This window comes from Micromys minutus, assembly GCF_963924665.1.
Source record: "Micromys minutus genome assembly, chromosome: 32".
NCBI classification, from domain to species: domain Eukaryota; kingdom Metazoa; phylum Chordata; class Mammalia; order Rodentia; family Muridae; genus Micromys; species Micromys minutus.
In genome coordinates this window covers 25,840,825-25,857,876 of record NC_137967.1, presented here as the reverse complement: position 1 = coordinate 25,857,876, position 17,052 = coordinate 25,840,825, and the positions used below count along the sequence as shown (strand labels likewise).

The 17,052-nt window shown below is 38.2% G+C and overlaps 1 pseudogene across 1 annotated transcript; it reads right to left on the bottom strand.

Moving 5' to 3' along the window:
• Nucleotides 1-16,414: 16,414 nt before the first annotated feature.
• LOC308413462 (eukaryotic translation initiation factor 1-like) lies at nucleotides 16,415-16,758 on the bottom strand (annotated as a pseudogene). The gene has a single exon. The product of its transcript is annotated as a eukaryotic translation initiation factor 1-like (transcript).
• Between the last annotated feature and the right edge of the window lie 294 nt (nucleotides 16,759-17,052).

The following is a 17,052-nucleotide window of genomic DNA, read 5'->3' as shown; positions in this document are numbered from 1 at the left end:
ATACATATTTACATAAATGCATAGATAAATACACACATAGATGCATTCACACACACATGTATACATATATAGATATGTATATATATATATGCTTGAATGTGGAAAGAAGGCATTTCCAATATACTCTCACACAAGCTGTACACATGTATATACATATGGGTGGAACTAACAATGTTCTGACAACTATTCTCTTTCTCCCATGGCTTATATGGCCCAGAAATGTCTTTCAGGCTGTATGAAATTATGTTTTAGATTTTTTTGTACTAAATGAATATAAAAACCTATGTTCCCAACAGCTTTACAGAAATAATATTGTATAGCACAGACAAGCAAGTTGTTAAAAGGCACCTAAACCTTTAGAAACTTGAGACCCCAGGGAGTGTGAAGGCCTGTCAGGGTGTGGGGAGGGATGTGTAAGAATGTGGACATATTATTGGAGACTGGGAAGTAAAAATGGAATGAGGAAATGGAAGAGACTAGAACAGAGCAGAGATAGCTAATGAACTCTTTAGAAAAGATTAAAGGTAAAAAAAGAAAAACACCCACACTTAACTAGCCAAATTATGTCTTTCTGAGCTTCAAATTTTTCTCTAATTATCTCTACATCAGAGCCAGTAGTAAAAACACCTTTACTTTACTACTATTCCTCTTTTTCCAGATGCTTTCAAAGTGTGGTGGGCTTTGCTGACGATCTACATTTCTAAGTTCTTTCCAAGGGTGGTGACTGAATCATTACTATGCCAGCCTCTAAAAGATCAAGCATTACCATTTAAGTGCAAGTGGTACTGCTTAGTGAGGTGCGGGAAGCCCCTTTTGAGTTTTCACACATTTCGTATATTAAAATGGAAGTGGTGACAGCAATAACAGCAGAACTTCATAACAGCATAAAGTCATCAGGACAGTCCTTCAGACCTTGTCTTAATTACGATGTACCCATAGTGTATGTGCTAACTAGTGGGTCATATTTCATTGGTTCTAAAGCCATTTGTCATTCCTTCTGCATGGCCCTGTCCAACTGTGGCCATCAAAACTCTCTGCATTTGTAACAATAATCTTGGAATAAAACATTGGTTTCAAAACTACTGTATTATATAGGATTTATGAATAATGGTGAACTTATAGTATAAATTTCTCTGGGCCTACGTTATAAATAGTAGAATTTTTTCTAAAAATATTTTATTAATATTCCTTTATATGGTTGTTTAATAATATACATGTAGGAACCTCAGAGGCAATAATAATGCTTTGAATATTAAAAACTAGAATTGAGGTGATTGTTATCTGTTAGATGGAAAGTAAAGTAGGAACCACAGAAACAACAACAAGGCTTTAAATAGAACTAGAACTGAAGTGATTGTTATATGCCATGGGGAGCTGGGAAGTGAACTCAGGTCCTTTAAAAGAATAGTCAGACACCTTAAGCGACAATGGCTAGAAAACACGTGACTCTCAAGTTTTATTGTCTGCATGCATACATCGTTGTATTACTGTTCTGAAACCATGGGACTACTAAGTGACCATCCCCTCGAGTCATGCTCAGCTAGTTCCACTAATACTCTCTTCCCACATGTACTCACACCACTAAGAAGGCCTACAGCTCAGCCTTCAAATGGCCAAGAAGCACATAAAGAAATTTTCAACATCCCTAGTCATCAGGAAAATGCAGATCAAAACAAGCCTGAGATTCCATCTCAAACCAGGCACAATGGCTAAGATCAAAAATTCAAATGACAGCAGATGCTGGTGAGGATGTGGAGAAAGAAGAACACTCTTCCACTGTTGGACTTGCAAGCTAGTACAACCACTCTGAAAATCAGTATGGTGGTTCCTCAAAAAATTGAATATAGTATCACCTGAAGACTCAGCTATTCCACTCCTGGGCATATACCCAAAAGACTATCCAACATATAACAAGGACACATGCTCCAACATGTTCAGAGCAGCCAAAAGCTGGAAAGGTCCCAGATGTTTTTCAACAGAGGAGTGGATACAAAAAGTATGGAGTACTACAATGGAGTACTACTCAGCTATTAAAAACAACGACTTTATGAAATTCCTAGGCAAATGGATAAAACTATAAACTATCATCCTGAGTGAGGTAAACCAGTTATAAAGAACACACATGGTATGCACTCACTGATAAGCAGATACTAGCCCCAGAAAGCTCTGAATACCCAATATCCAAGAAACAATTCACAGACCTTATGAAGCTTAAAAAATAGGAAGGCCAAAATGGGGATGCCTCAGTCCTTTATAGAAAAGAAAACAAAATACTCATGGGAGGAAATACAAAGTCAAATGGAGGAGCAGGGATAAAAGAAAAGATCACTCAGAAGGTGCCTCACCTAGGGATCCATCCCATATGCAGTCACTAAACTCAAGCACTATTGCTGATGCCAAGAAGTACTTACTGGCAGAAACCAGATAGGGATGCCTCCTTAGGAGCTCTGCTAGAGCCGTACAAATAAGGCTGAGCATGCTTGTAGTTAACCATGGGACTGAACAAGGGGACGCCAGGGAAAGAGCTAGAAAAAAGACTAAAGGAGCTGAAAGTGGTTGCAACCTCATGGGAAGAATATTATCAACCAACCAAACCCTCCAGAATTCCCACGGACTAAAACACCAACCATTGAGGAAACATGGAGAGACCCATGGCTCCAGTTGCATATGTAGCAGAAGATAGTAATATTTGGCATCAATGGGAGAAGAGACCTTTGGTCCAGTGAGGGCATGTTTTCCCAGTGTAGAGGGATGTCAAGGCACTGAGGTGTAGAGGGTGATTGTGAGAGGGTGCACCTTTATAGAGACAATTAAAGGGGGAGGGGGAGGGAAGCAGGGGGAAAGGGGATAACATTTGAAAGGTAAACACCGAGAGTATCTAATAAAAGAAAAGAGTTCCTACAGCATATGAGATAGTATCAAAATGTTTGAAATTGTATTTGCATTCTGATTCTTTATACTGTTGTGTTTGAGATTCTGAGATGACTTAGCATTTAACAGCACATGCTGTTCTTGGAGAACAATTAGGTTTGAATTCTAGCCTCCATATCATGGCTCAAAATTGAGTATAAGTCTAGTTTTTGAAAATTTGAATGTCATAGGCATCAGAAATGCCTGTGGCAACACACACACACACACACACACACACACACACATATCCACTGATACAAGCACACCCATGTACACACACACATATGTGCATATGAGTCATATTCACGGATACACATGCACATGCATACAATTTAAAGAACAACTTGAAGTTCTCAACCTAGTGTTTACATTAATGATACCACATTTTCCCCACGGTTGTATAAACATACAAGAATCTAGAGCACATGGGCTTTGTCCCAGGGGCAGAAACCTTGTTACTCTGTCTCCACCAGGACCACCCTTGGCTCAGTATTACTCTAAATAAAATTAAAATAAATAAGTCTAATTTTAAAAAGAAACCATACACAACCTGGAAGTATTGAAATGTATCCAAAGTAATACCTTTTGAATAAATGTACAGTTGTCAATTCTATTGTACAAGTAAATATGGATCCTAGATATGTGACAGGACAGTTAACACCTTAAGTTAACATTGGAAGAGTTAATAATTCCTTATAATAAATAAAGTTGTTTGTGTGCAGGGGACCAATAGTGACAAATATTTAAGGTCTATTGTAGTGTAGGACAAGAAAATTTATCAAATTGATGATGTAGTTAGGTACACAGCAGTAACTTTTATAAGGACCCGACCTTAATTGTGGTCTTTATGATACTGGAAAATGCTGTTATCCAGCATCTGCATCAGTACAATACGTTGGATTAAGTTATATATGTTAATTGTGTCCTTTGTAAAATCCTATAAACTCTTCATGTCGTCCATATGTGAAATGCATTGAAACTAAACTCATTGAGTGATTCTCACTGACAACCACTTAAGTGCTTATGGGACCACATGGAGCAAATAGTCCCTGTTTGGAATGTTGATTCTTGATTGAGAACTGGTTGAAAGCCCCCAGAGTGAAAATGTAGAAGTGCAGAAATCACTCCTCTACCTGAGTTCCTTTGTTCTGAGAGAGCTGTTTTCACTGAGAAGAGAATTTCTCTCTCACAATTTTCCATGCCCTGCACCATGGTTTGTTGCTGGATGGGTTCATCCTATGAACCACCATAATGATGAATCTGTCTCTGAGATCTCAGGCTGGAATTCACACATCCCACAGAGCTATTGGGCTTTAATCTCAGGGGTGAGCATCTCTGAGCATCTTTATCACAAATTCAGGCTGAAGTCTGAGACTTCATCTCCTGTTGGGCTTTATTCCCACGCTTCCAATATGACCCAGACCCAGTGGTTAAAGCAGCAGAGGCTGCACTTACCCAGAGACTCTCATGGAGTTACTGGAACAAGATCCCACAGGACAAAGGTAGCCACACGGTTCTGAACAGAAAAGGACAATGTGAGCATTTGTCCCATCAATTAGTGAAACATCCTCAGAGTACTACAGGTGGCCCCTGGAGAATACCATATCTTGATTCTCTGTCTCACCTCTTGTCACACATATTTTCATCCCCTTCATCCCCCTTGTATCTCATGCATACTTTATGTCAGGTTTACAGAGGGTAGCCCAGCTGTCATGCATTCATAATTACAATTGTTTTGGTAAATGACACATACATTTTCATAACTAATTTTTTTCTTATAGCTCTTATTTGAGAGATAACACATAGCCTTGACACACACACACACACAGACACACACACACACACACACAGAGAGAGAGAGAGAGAAAGAGAGAGAGAGAGAGAGAGAGAGAGAGAGAGAATCCAAATGAAAATCAGTAATTAAATTGAGACATAGCATCAGGCACTGAAGAAGTTCAAAAAATAATTAGTTCTTACTTCAAAAGACTGTACTCAACAAAACTAGAAAATCTTAATGAAGGAGATGATTTTTAAAATAGATACTACTTACCAAAGTTAAATCAAGATGAGGTTAAGTATTTAAACATCCCCATAATTTCTAAAGAAATAGAAACAATCACTAAAAGTATCCCAACAACAAAACAACAAAAAGCACAGGACCAGATGGTTTTAGTGCAGAATTCTACCAGATATTTAAGGAAGAGCTAAGACCAATACATTTTAAACTAGTCCACAAAGAAGAAACAGACAGAACACTGACAAACTCATTCTATGATGGCACAGTCACCTCGATATCTAATTCACACAATGACTCAAAAAAGAAAGAAAATTTTACACCAATTTCTTTTATGAATAGTAATGCAAAAATATTCAATAAAATACTCACAAAGCAAATCCAGAAACACATCAAATATATCATCAATGAAGATTAAGTAGGCTTCCCCCAAGGGATGCAGGGATGGTTCAATATATGAAAACCCATCAAAGTAATCCACCATGTAAACAAACTGAAAGAAAAAAATCACATAAGTATCCCATTAGATGATAAAAAAAGCCTTTGATAAGATCAACACTGCTTTATGTTAAAGGTACTACAGAAGTCAGGAATACAGGGAATATAACTAAACATAATCAAAGCAATAGACAGCAAGCCAATCGCTACAATCCAATAAGTGAAGAGAAATTTACAGCACTTCTAGTAAACTCTGAGAGGAGACAAGTTTGCCCACTCTCTCCCTATCTTTTCAATAGAGTACTTAAAATTCTAGTAAGAGCAATCAGACAAGTAAATGAGATCAAGAAGATACAAAAAGAAAGAAATCAAAGTAATGCTATTTGTGGAAGATATGATAGTATGTATAAGCAATCTCCAAAATTCTACCAAAGAATTCCTACAGCTTCCACAAACTGGCTAGAAACAAAATTAACTGCAAAATCGGTAGAAATTAGGAAAGCAACATCCTTCATGATAGCCATGGATAATATGAAACATCTTGTTTAATTCTAACCAGTCAAGTGATAGATCTATAGGACAAGAATCTCAAGTCCCCACAAAAAGCTACTGAAGAAGAGACCAGAATTTATGAAGATCTCCCATGCTCATGGAGAGGTAGGATTAACAGTTAAAAAGGCCATCTCACCCTTCTGCCTGGCCCTTTCTGCTGGGACAAACTGCTAACTAGTCTGTTACCTGCAAGAGACTATAGCCTGAGCATACCAGATCTGCTGCATCCAGGACATTCGACATCATTGCTGAAACATCCCAGAAGACCCACTGCACACAGGACAACACAGCTTGAAGAGATCCCAGCAGTACACAAGGCAACAAGACAACCTACAGCTCAGTCTGAAGAACTCCCAGGGTTTCTTTGGCTTACAGAGCAACTGACCCAAAAGACTGAAAGTCTCACTGGAGTTTAGCCTCAGTCAGGGAAACAAAAACCACAGTCCACAGTTCCCCTAGGAGAACAGCTTTATAGGACAACAGTTTGACTCCTCCTCAAAAGGGGACCAAGGTCAATGGGAGGCCCCAAGAACTGGTAATATTACTGAGGTTATGGAGAGCTCACCACAAGGGACCTATCATGATTGACCTACAAAAGACCCAGATGCAGATATTTTCACCCAACCAACCAACAGAAGCTGTTGATGTCTGTGGTTAAATTAGAAAAAAGTGGAGGAAACTGAGGAGGGTGACCATGCAAAAGGACCAGCAGTCTCAATTAAATTGGACTCCTGAGATATTTCTTTTTTTTCTTAAAACTTTATTTAAAGAAGAAAGATACATGTACAGATTTTTTAAAGTATTTTGGCAATTCTTTTAGAGGCTTAACAGCATGCATTGAAATCCCACTACTTACCATAACCATAAAGTACATATAGAACAGAATGTAACATGGAAATAAATTCTAAACAGTCTTGGGATATATTGGATATTAGACCTCTATCAGATATTGGGTTGGAAAAGATCTTTTTCAAATATGTTAGCTGCCATTTTCTTTTCTTGACAGTGTCCTTAGCCTTACAGAAACTTTGCAATCTCATTAAGTCCCATTTCTTGATCCTAGGACTTAGAGCACAGGCCATTGGTGTTCTGTTCAGGAAATTTTCTCCTGTGCCTATGTGTTCTAAGGTTTTCCTCACTTTCTTTTCTAATAATTTCAGTGTACCTGGTTTTATGTGGAAATCTTTGATACACTTGCACTTGAGCTTTGAACAAGAACATAAGAAAGGGTCTATTTTCATTCTTCTGCATGCTGAGTGCCAGTTGAGCCAACACCATTTGTTGAAAAGGCTGTCCTTTTTCCATTGAATGTTTTCAGATCCTTTGTTAAAACTGAAGTGACCATATGTGTCAGGGTTCATTTCTGGATCTTCAATTCTATTCCATTGATCAACCTGCCTATCTCTGTACCAGTACCATATGGTTTTTAAGACAATAGCCTTGTAATATAGCTTGAGGTCAGGGATGGTGATTCCCAAAGATTTTTTTTTGTTGTTGTTGAGGGTGAATTTTGATATTCTAGGTTTTTTGTTATTCCAAATGAATTTGCAAATTGTTTTTTCCAGCACTATGAAGAATTGAGTTGGAATATTGATGGAGATTGCATTGAATCTACAGATTGCTTTTGGTAAAATGGCCATTTTTACAATGTTGGTCCTTATAATCTTTTCATCTTCTGAGATGTTCTTCAATGTTCTTCAGAGATTTGAAGTTATTGTCATACAGGACCTTCAATTGCTTAGTTAGAGTCACATCAAGGTATTTCATATTGTTTATGACTATTGTGAAGGGTTTCTTTCCCCTAATTTCTTTCTCAGCATGTTTATACTTTGAGTAGAGGAAGGCTATTGATTTGTTTGAGATAATTTTATTTCCAGCCACTTTGCTGAAGTTGTATATCAGCTGTAAAACTTCTCTGGTGGAATTTTTGTGGTCACTTAAGAACATTATCATATGATCTGAAAATAGTGATATTTTGACTTCTTCCTTTCCAATTTGTATATCTTTGACTTCCTTTCGCTGTATAATTGCTGCGGCCAGGATTTCTAGTACTATGTTGAGAGTAGGTAGTGGGAAAGTGGGCAGGCTTGTCTATTTCCTGATTTTAGTGGGATTGCTTCAAGTTTCTCACCATTAAGTTTGATGTTGGCTATTGGTTTGCTGTATATTGCTTTTATTATGTTTAGGTATGAGCATTGGATTCTTGTTCTTTCCAAGAATTCTTTTAACATGAAGTGGTGTTGAATTTTGTCAAATGTTTTCTCAGCAACTAGTGAGATGACCATGTGAATTATTTTTTTGAGTTTGTTTATATGGTGGATTATGCTGATGGATTTCCATATATTAAACTATCCCTGCATCCCAAGGATGAAGCCTACTTGATCATGGTGAATGATTGTTTTAATGTTTAATTTTGGTTTGCAAAAATATTGTTGAGTATTTTTGTATCAATGTTCATAAGGAAGATTGGTCTGAAGTTTTCTTTTCTTGTAGGATCTTAGTGTCGTTTCAAAATGAAGGTTATTTTGGCCTCAAAAATGAGTTGGGTAGTGTTCCTTCTGACTCGATTTTGTGGAAGAGTTTGGAGAGTATTGGTATTAGGTTGTCAATACATGTCTGATAGAATTCTGCACTGAACCCATCTGATCCTGGGCTGTTTTCCCTAGGAGGCTTTTGATGATTGCTTCTAATTCTTTAGGTGTTATGGGATTATTTAGATGGTTTACCTGGTAATGGTTTAACTCTAGTATCTGGTATCTGTCTAGGAATTCATCCATTTCCTCCAGATTTTCCAGTTTTGTTGAGTATAAGATTTTGTAGTAGGATCTGATGATTTCTTGAATTTCCTCAGTTTCAGTTGTTATGGCTCCACTTTATTTTCTGATTTTGTTAATTTGGATACTCTCTCTTTGCCCTCTAGTTAGTCTGGCTAAGGGTTTATCATCTTGTTAATTTTCTCAAAGAACCAGCTCCTGGTTTTGTTGATTCTTTGAATGGTTCTTTTGGTTTCTATTTGGTCAATTTCTGCTCTGAGTTTGATTATTTCTTGCCATCTAATACTCTTGGGTGTATCTGCTTCTTTTGGTTCTAGAGCTTTCAACTGTGCTGTCAATCTGCTAGTGTATGCTCTCTTCAGTTTCTTTTTGGAAGCACTTAGAGCTATGAGTTTTCCTCTTTTACTGCCTTCACTGCGTCCCATAGGTTTGGGTATATTGTGCTTTCATTTTCATTAAATTCTAGAAACCCTTAATTTCTTTCTTTATTTCTTTTTTGACCATCCTATTTTTGAGGAGAGCAGTGTTCAGCTTCTATATATATATATGGGCTTTTTTTTTTTTTTTTTTTTTTTTTTTTTTTTTTTGCTTTGATTAAAGACCAGTCAAAGTCCAAGGTGATCTGATAGGATGCATGGGAGTATTTCAATCTTCTTATATCTATTGAGGCTTATTTTGTGACCAACTATATAGCCAACTTCAGAGAAGGTGCATGAGGTGCTGAGAAGAAGGTGTATTCTTTTATTTTAGGGTGAAATGTTCTGTAGATGTCTATTAATTCCAATTGGTTCATAATCTCTGCTAATTTCACTGTGTCCTTGTTCAGTTTCTGTTTCCATGATCTGTTCATTGATGAGAGTGGGGTGTTGAAGTCTCCCACTAATTTTGTGTGTGGTGCAAAGTGTGTTTTGAACTTTAGTATGAATTGGGTGGTCTTGTATTTGGAACATATATGTTACGGATTAAGAGTTCCTCCTAATAAATTTTTCCTGTAATGAGTAAAAATTTTCCTTTCTTATTTTTTGATAACTTTTCTTGAAAATCTACTTTATTCTATATTATAATGGCTACTCCAGCTTGTTTCTTGGGGCCATTTGCTTGGAAGGTTTTTTCCAGCCTTTTACTCTGAATAGTGTCTGTCTTTGTTTCTAAGATGACTTTACTATATGCAGCAAAATGCTGGATTCTGTTTATGTATCCAGTCTGATTGTCTATTTCTCTTTATTGGGGAATTGAGTCCATTTATGTTAACAGATATTAAGAAATATTGAGTAGGCCAACTATTGAGTCCATAAGTATAATTAAAAGGGGCTTGTCTCCATATATTACCTCCAAATTGGGGAAGAGAATTCCAAGCATGCAGATTGTTGACCAAATCGGAGGGAGTTGCAAGTAGATTTGAGTACCACAAATAAATGCAGTGTTATCAACTGGGGTTAAGATAAGTTATCTAGAGTTATGGTTTTGTAGCAATCTAGGGAATGTGTCACTCCTAACAATATGACAGATGTGTTGGTGATACTTGAATTTACAGCTGCTCATCTCTTTCCTAAGTTGCCCTTCTCCAGGGTTGCCTCACTTTTATGTTTTCTTCATTGTTTCCATTTCCATTTTTATGTCTTGTTCTAGTTCATTCAATTCCTTTACTTGCTTGATTGTATTTTACTGTATATTTTAGGTATTTGTTTGTTTGCTATTTAAGTGCTTCTACCTGTTCGCCTGTCTTTTGTATATTCTTTAAGGGTGTTAATTATATCCTCCTCATGGCCCTCTATCATTTCAAGAGGTGGGATTTTAGGTAATTATCTTGCTTCTCTGGTGTGTTAGGGTATCCAGGGATCTATGTGGTGAGAGAACTGGGTTTTCACAGTGCCTAATTGTGTTTTGGGTTGTGTTTTGTGTGTGTGTGTGTGTGTGTGTGTGTGTGTGTGTGTATCTTATTTTCTTGCTATTTCTTCTTGCCAGCTGGTTATCTCTAGTATTAACTGACCAGAGTATCTCTGACTGAAGCTTGCCACCTTGGATGCAGGTAGAGCTCTATGATCTGGGTTACTGCTACCCTCCTTGGGGTCAGCTTCAATGTTATAATTTCTCATTCCAATATCTGTGATTCACACATTACCTTCCAGGTTCCTCCAGTGGCTTAAATCACTTCTCCAGCTGTAGCATTCTAGTTGACTCCACTTTACTCCTGCTTGTTGTTCTTGATGGGTTCTTCTGCTGCAACTAGGATTCACCAAAATCCTCTCATAGGCTCCCTTTATGGTGCCCAGCCTCAACTTCTTTGCATGATTATTTAAGTCCTAGGTCATCAACTGCAACTGAGGATGCTCCTTCCCTAATGTTCTCTACTAGTTCTTCACAGTATCAAAAATCAGCTGCATTGTAGGATACCATCTTGCCTTCAAAAACAGTACCATCTCAAAGATACTTGAACATTCCTAACTCCAGCTGCAGCAATAGGTACAATTTTGTTTTTTTTTTCTGGAACACAGCTTCTCTGTGCTTAGAAAACATATCCCATAAGATTTTACATCAGTGATGCTTGTTTCTTCTTAATTACTGCTAAGTTCTTAGCTCCAACTAACCAGCATCAATTGTCCCAGGAGTTCCTTTTCTTCTTGACTCTAATTCCAGAAATACATGAACAAAAATACTGAGTTCTGCTGGTTATTAGGGAGTGAAACATAGCCTTCTTTAGTCTATTGCCAGCGTTCTGTTTTCCAACCCCTCCACTGCCTAAACATGGCTGTCCTGGAACTTGCTTTGTAGGTTGACCTTGAACTCAGAGGTCTGCATGGCTCTGTTTCCTCAATCATGGGAATAAAGGTATGTACCACTATGCCTGGATTTACACTTGTTTTAAACTAGAACTTGCTATGTTCGAGGCTGTCCTTAAACACAGATAAAAGCATGCCTCTGTCTCCTGGGATTAAAGATATGTAATACCATACCTAGGCCTAAGGTTTTCTTTTTCTTCTTTAAATTATTTAACTGGGTATTTGTTCTACTTACATTCAAATGTTATTCCATTCTTCCCCACTCCCATTCTCCCTCCCCCTCCACTTACTTCCATGAAGATGCTCCCTCTCCCAATCACCCTCTCCACATCAGTGCCTTGGCATTCTCATACACTGGGAAAACACACCTGAATTGTACCAAAAGACGCTTCTCCCATTGATGCCAGAGAATGCTATCCTCTGCTACATATGCAACTGGAGCCATGGGTCTCTCAATGTGTGCTCAGTGGTTGGTGTTTTGGTCCATGAGAGTTTGAAGTGTTTGGCTGGTTGATGATGTTATTCTTCCCATGAGGTTTCAAACCCTTTCAACTTGTTCAGTCCTTTCTCTACCTCTTTCATTGGAGTCCCCATGTTAAGTTGGATGGTTAGCTATAAGCATCCTCAAGTATATGTGTATGACTCTGGTAGATATCTGAGAAAACATCCATATCTGGTTCCTGCCAATAAGTACTTCTTCATATTAGCAATAGTGCCTGGATTTGTTAGGTGCATATGGGGTGGATGCCAAGGTGAAGTAGTCTCTGAATGATCTTTTCTTCTATCGATGCTCCTCTATTTGACTTTACATTTCCTCCTGTGGGTGTTTTTTTTTTTTTTTTTTTTTTTGTCTTTTCCTTCTAAGAAGGACTGAAGCAACTACATTCTGGCCTGGCTTCTTTTTGAGCTGCATATGGTCTGTGAATTGTTTCTTGGGTATTCAGAGCTTTCTGGGGCTAGTGTTCATTTATCAGTCAGCACATACCATGTGTGTTCTTTTCTGACTGTGTTACCTCACTCAGGATGATAGTTTCTAATTCCATCATTCGCCTAGGAATTTCATAAAGTAATTGTTTCTAATAACTGAGTAGTGGCACTCCATTGTGTAAATTAAGGGTCTCTTAGAATTTAATAAATAGGGAGATCCAGGGACACAAACCTGGTGAGAAGGCATTCCGAGTAGCCAGGGGGCAGAGAGATCTCTGCCAAGCGTGCAGAAAGTGCGCCCCTGCCCTGCTTGATCCAGGGAACCAGGAAGACACACAGGCACAATTCAACCTACAAAAGCAATAATAGCAGGAAACAGCAACCACTATTCCTTGATATCTGTTAACATGAATGGACTCAACTCCCCAATAAATAGATATAGGCTATCAGATTGGATACATAAACAAAACCCAGCATTTTGCTGCATATAAGAAAATCATCTCAGAGACAAAGGCAGACACTATCTCAGAGTAAAGGGTGGGGAAAAAACTTCCAGGCAAACGGGCCCAAGAAGCAAGCTGGAGTGGCCATTCTAATATTGAATAAAGTAAATTTTCAACCACAAGTTATCAAAAAAGATAAGGAAGAACACTTTTTACTCATTATGGGGGAAATCTGTCAGGAGGAACTCTCAATTCTTAACATATATGCTCCAAATACAGAAGCATATATTCATAAAAGAAACCTTACTAAAGCTCAAAAATATATTTTACCCCACACAATTATAGTGGGAGACCTTAATACCCCACTCTCACCAATGGACAGACCATGGAAAGAGAAACTGAACAAGGACACTGTAAAACTAGCAGAGATTATGAACCAACTGGAATTAAAAGATATCTACAGAACATATCATCCTAAAACAAAAGAATACACCTTCTTCTCAGCACCTCACGGCACCTTCTTGAAAATTGAACACATAATTGGTCAGAAAATGAGCCTCAATTGATATAAGAAGATTAAAATACTCCCATGCATCCTTTCAGATCACCATGATCTAAGGCTGGTCTTTAATAACAACAAAGACAACAAAAGCCCATATACACATGGAAAATAAACAATTTTCTATTAAACAATAGCAGGGTCATAGAAGAAATAAAGAAAGAAATTAAGGATTTTCTAGAATTCAATGAAAACGAAAACAGGATATACCCAAACCTATTGGATGCAATGAAAGCAGAACTGAGAGGAAAACTCATAGCTCTGAGTGCTTCCAAAAAGAAACTAGAGAGAGCATACACTAGCAACCTGACAGCACAGTTGAAATATCTAGAACAAAAGGAAGCAGATACACCCAAGAGGAGTAGATGGCAAGAAATAAACAAATATAGACAGAAATAGACCATATAGAAACAAAAAGAACCATTCAAAAATCAAGAAAGCTAGGAGCTGGTTCTTTGAGAAAATTTACAAGATTGATAAACTCTTAGCCAAAATAACTAGAGGGCAAAGAGAGAGTATCCAAATTAACAAAATAAGAAAGGAAAGTGGAGACATAATTACTGAAACTGAGGAAATTCAAAAAAATTAGCAGATCCTACTATAAAAGCCTATACTCAACAAGGCTGGAATATTGGAGGAAATGGATGAATTCCTAGACAGATACCAGATACTAAAGTTAAACCAGGACCTGGTAAACCATCTAAATAATCCCATAACACCTAAAGAAATAGAAGCGGTCATCAAAAGCCTCACAACCAAAAAAAAATGGGTTCAGTTCAGAATTTTATCAAACATTTATTGACCAAGTAAGACTAATACTCTCTAAGCTATTCCACAAAATAGAATCAGATTGAACTCTACCTAACTCATTTTTTGAGGCTACAATAACCCTCGTTCCTAAAGCACACCAAGACCCTAAAAGGAAAGAGAACTTCAAACCAATAATACTTATGAACATTGATGCAAAAATACTGAACAAAATCCTTGCAAACCGATTCCAAGAATACATCAAGACGATCATTCACCATGACCAAGTAGGCTTCATCCCTGGGATGCAGGGATGGTTTAATATTCAGAAATCCATCAATGTAATCCATCATATAAACAAAGTCAAAGAAAAAAAAAAAAACACATGGTCATCTCACTAGATGCTGAGAAAGCATTTGACAAAATTTAACACCCCTTCATGTTAAAAGTCTTGGAAAGAACAAGAATCCAAGGCCCATACTTAAACATAATAAAAGCTATATACAGCAAACCAACAAACTTAATGGTTGGAAACTTGAAGCAATCCCACTAAAATCAGGGACTTGACAAGGCTGCCCACTCTCCCCCTGCCTATTCAACATCGTACGGGAAGTCCTGGCCGGAGCAATTAGACAGCGAAAAGAAATCAAAGGGACACAAATTGAAAAGGAAGAAGTAAAAACATCACTATTTGCAGATGACATGATCGTGTACGTAAGTGACCCCACAAATTCCACCAGAGAACTCCTACAGCTGATAAACAATTTCAGCAAAGTGGCTGGAAATAAAATTAACTCAAACAAATCAGTAGCCTTCCTCTACTTAAAGGATAAACATGTGGAGAAAGAAAGTAGGGAAAGATACCCTTCACATTAGTCACAAAAAATATGAAATACCTGGTGTGACTCTAACTAAGCAAGTGAGGGACCTGTATGACAAGAACTTCAAACCTCTAAAGAAGGAAATCAAGGAAGATCTCAGAAAATGGAAAGATCTCCCATGGTCATGGATTGGAAGGATCAACATCTTAAAAATGGCCATCTTACCAAAAGCAATCTACAGATTCAATGCAATCCCCATCAAAATACCAATCCAGTTCTTCATTTAGTTGGACAGAGCAATGTGCGATTTCGTCTGGAATAACAAAATAAAAAGACATAGAATAGCTAAATCCATCCTCAAAAACAAAACATCTAAGGGAATCACTATCACTGACCTCAAGCTATATTACAAGGCAATTGTGCTGAAAACTGCATGGTAGTGGTACAGAAATAGACACCTAGATCAATGGAATAGAATAGAAGATCCAGAAATGAGCCCTCACATATATGGACACTTGATTTTTGACTAAGGAGCTGTAATCATTCAATGGAAAAAGGACAGTCTCCTCAATAAATGGTGTTGGTCCAACTGGCACTCAGCATGCAGAAGAATGAAACCATCCACAGAACTTAGCAATCTCAAAGAGAAGGAAGGCCAGAAAGTGGATGCCTCAGTCTTTCTTGGAAGAAAAAAACAAAATGTTCATGGGAGGAAATAAAGGGACAAATATAGGATCAGGGATTCGAGAAAAGATCATCCAGAGACTGCCTCACCACGGGATACACCCCATATGAACCCAATAAACCCAAGCACTATTGCTGATGCCAAGTAGTGCTTACTGGAAAGAACCTCATATGGATGCTTCCTCAGATGGCCAGAGCTATACTGATACAGAGGAGGATTCTTACAGCTAACCATCAAACTGAACACGTGGACCCCAATGAAGAAGATAGAGAAAGAACTGAAGGAGCTGAAAGGGTCTGCAGCCCCATGGGGAGAACAAAATTATCAACTACCCAAACCTACCACAGCTTCCAGGGATTAAAACACCAACCAATGAGTTCACATGGAGAGACCTATGGCCCAATGTACACATGCAGCCGAGGATAGCATTGTCTGGCACCAATGAGAGGAGAGGCCTTTGGTCCAGCAAAGGCTCATTTTCCCAGTGTAGGTGAATGCTAATGTGCTAAGGTGGGAGAGGGTGATTGTGAGAGGGAGCACCTTCATGGAGGCAATGGGAGGGGAAGGGGAGATAGGATTGTGGGAAAGGGATAACATCTGAAATGTAAATGCAGAGAACTTCCAATAAAAATAATTTAGGGGAAATGGATCCCAAATGATTACAGTATACAAGCTGTGTGGTTTTAAAACTTGTGAGAGGGACAGAAGGGAAATTTTATTCATACAAGGAAATCCCCACTTAGGCTTCAGAGAGCCACAAGCACTTAAAACTCATAAACATGCAGCTGATCGTCCTTAGCCAGAGCAATTTCTACCAGGAACTGGCACATGGTCTTGTGCTGGTCATCCTGTAGACAAATTACTTCTCCAATATTCTGGATGCTCAATTACTGGGCCATTGCAGCAAATTTCTTCTTAAATGCCTTCACTGGTTTCTTTTTATCTTAATCATCAGTGATCCCTTGGACAGGATTTTCCTACTATTTCTCTGCTGCATTCTTATGTGAGTATAATTCTCAGTGCCAGCATGAAGCAGGTTATCATTCTTACTTGCATCAGCAAAGGGGTTGAAAGAGTGGAGGTTCTGGAAAACAGACATAAAATATGATTCCTTTTCCTTTGTGGAAATCACCTGTGGAAGGCGGCTGTGGGAGAAGGCAGGCAGTGGTACAGAGGGCGAAATGGAACATCTGGAATTCCGGAGGCTTGAAGGGGAGGCAGCTGGATGCTTGGCATTGGCTCGGTGACTGGGGCCACTTTTCTTCTTTTTAAGCTTGCAATGCTTTATTATAATTTCTGTATGAGAATGAGCCAAAACAAGTCTCTGCTGGGCTTTCTGGGTCTTCCTCTGTCAATATGATTAATATAAATATCTTTACCTTAGTCTCCGGTAGACACTTCA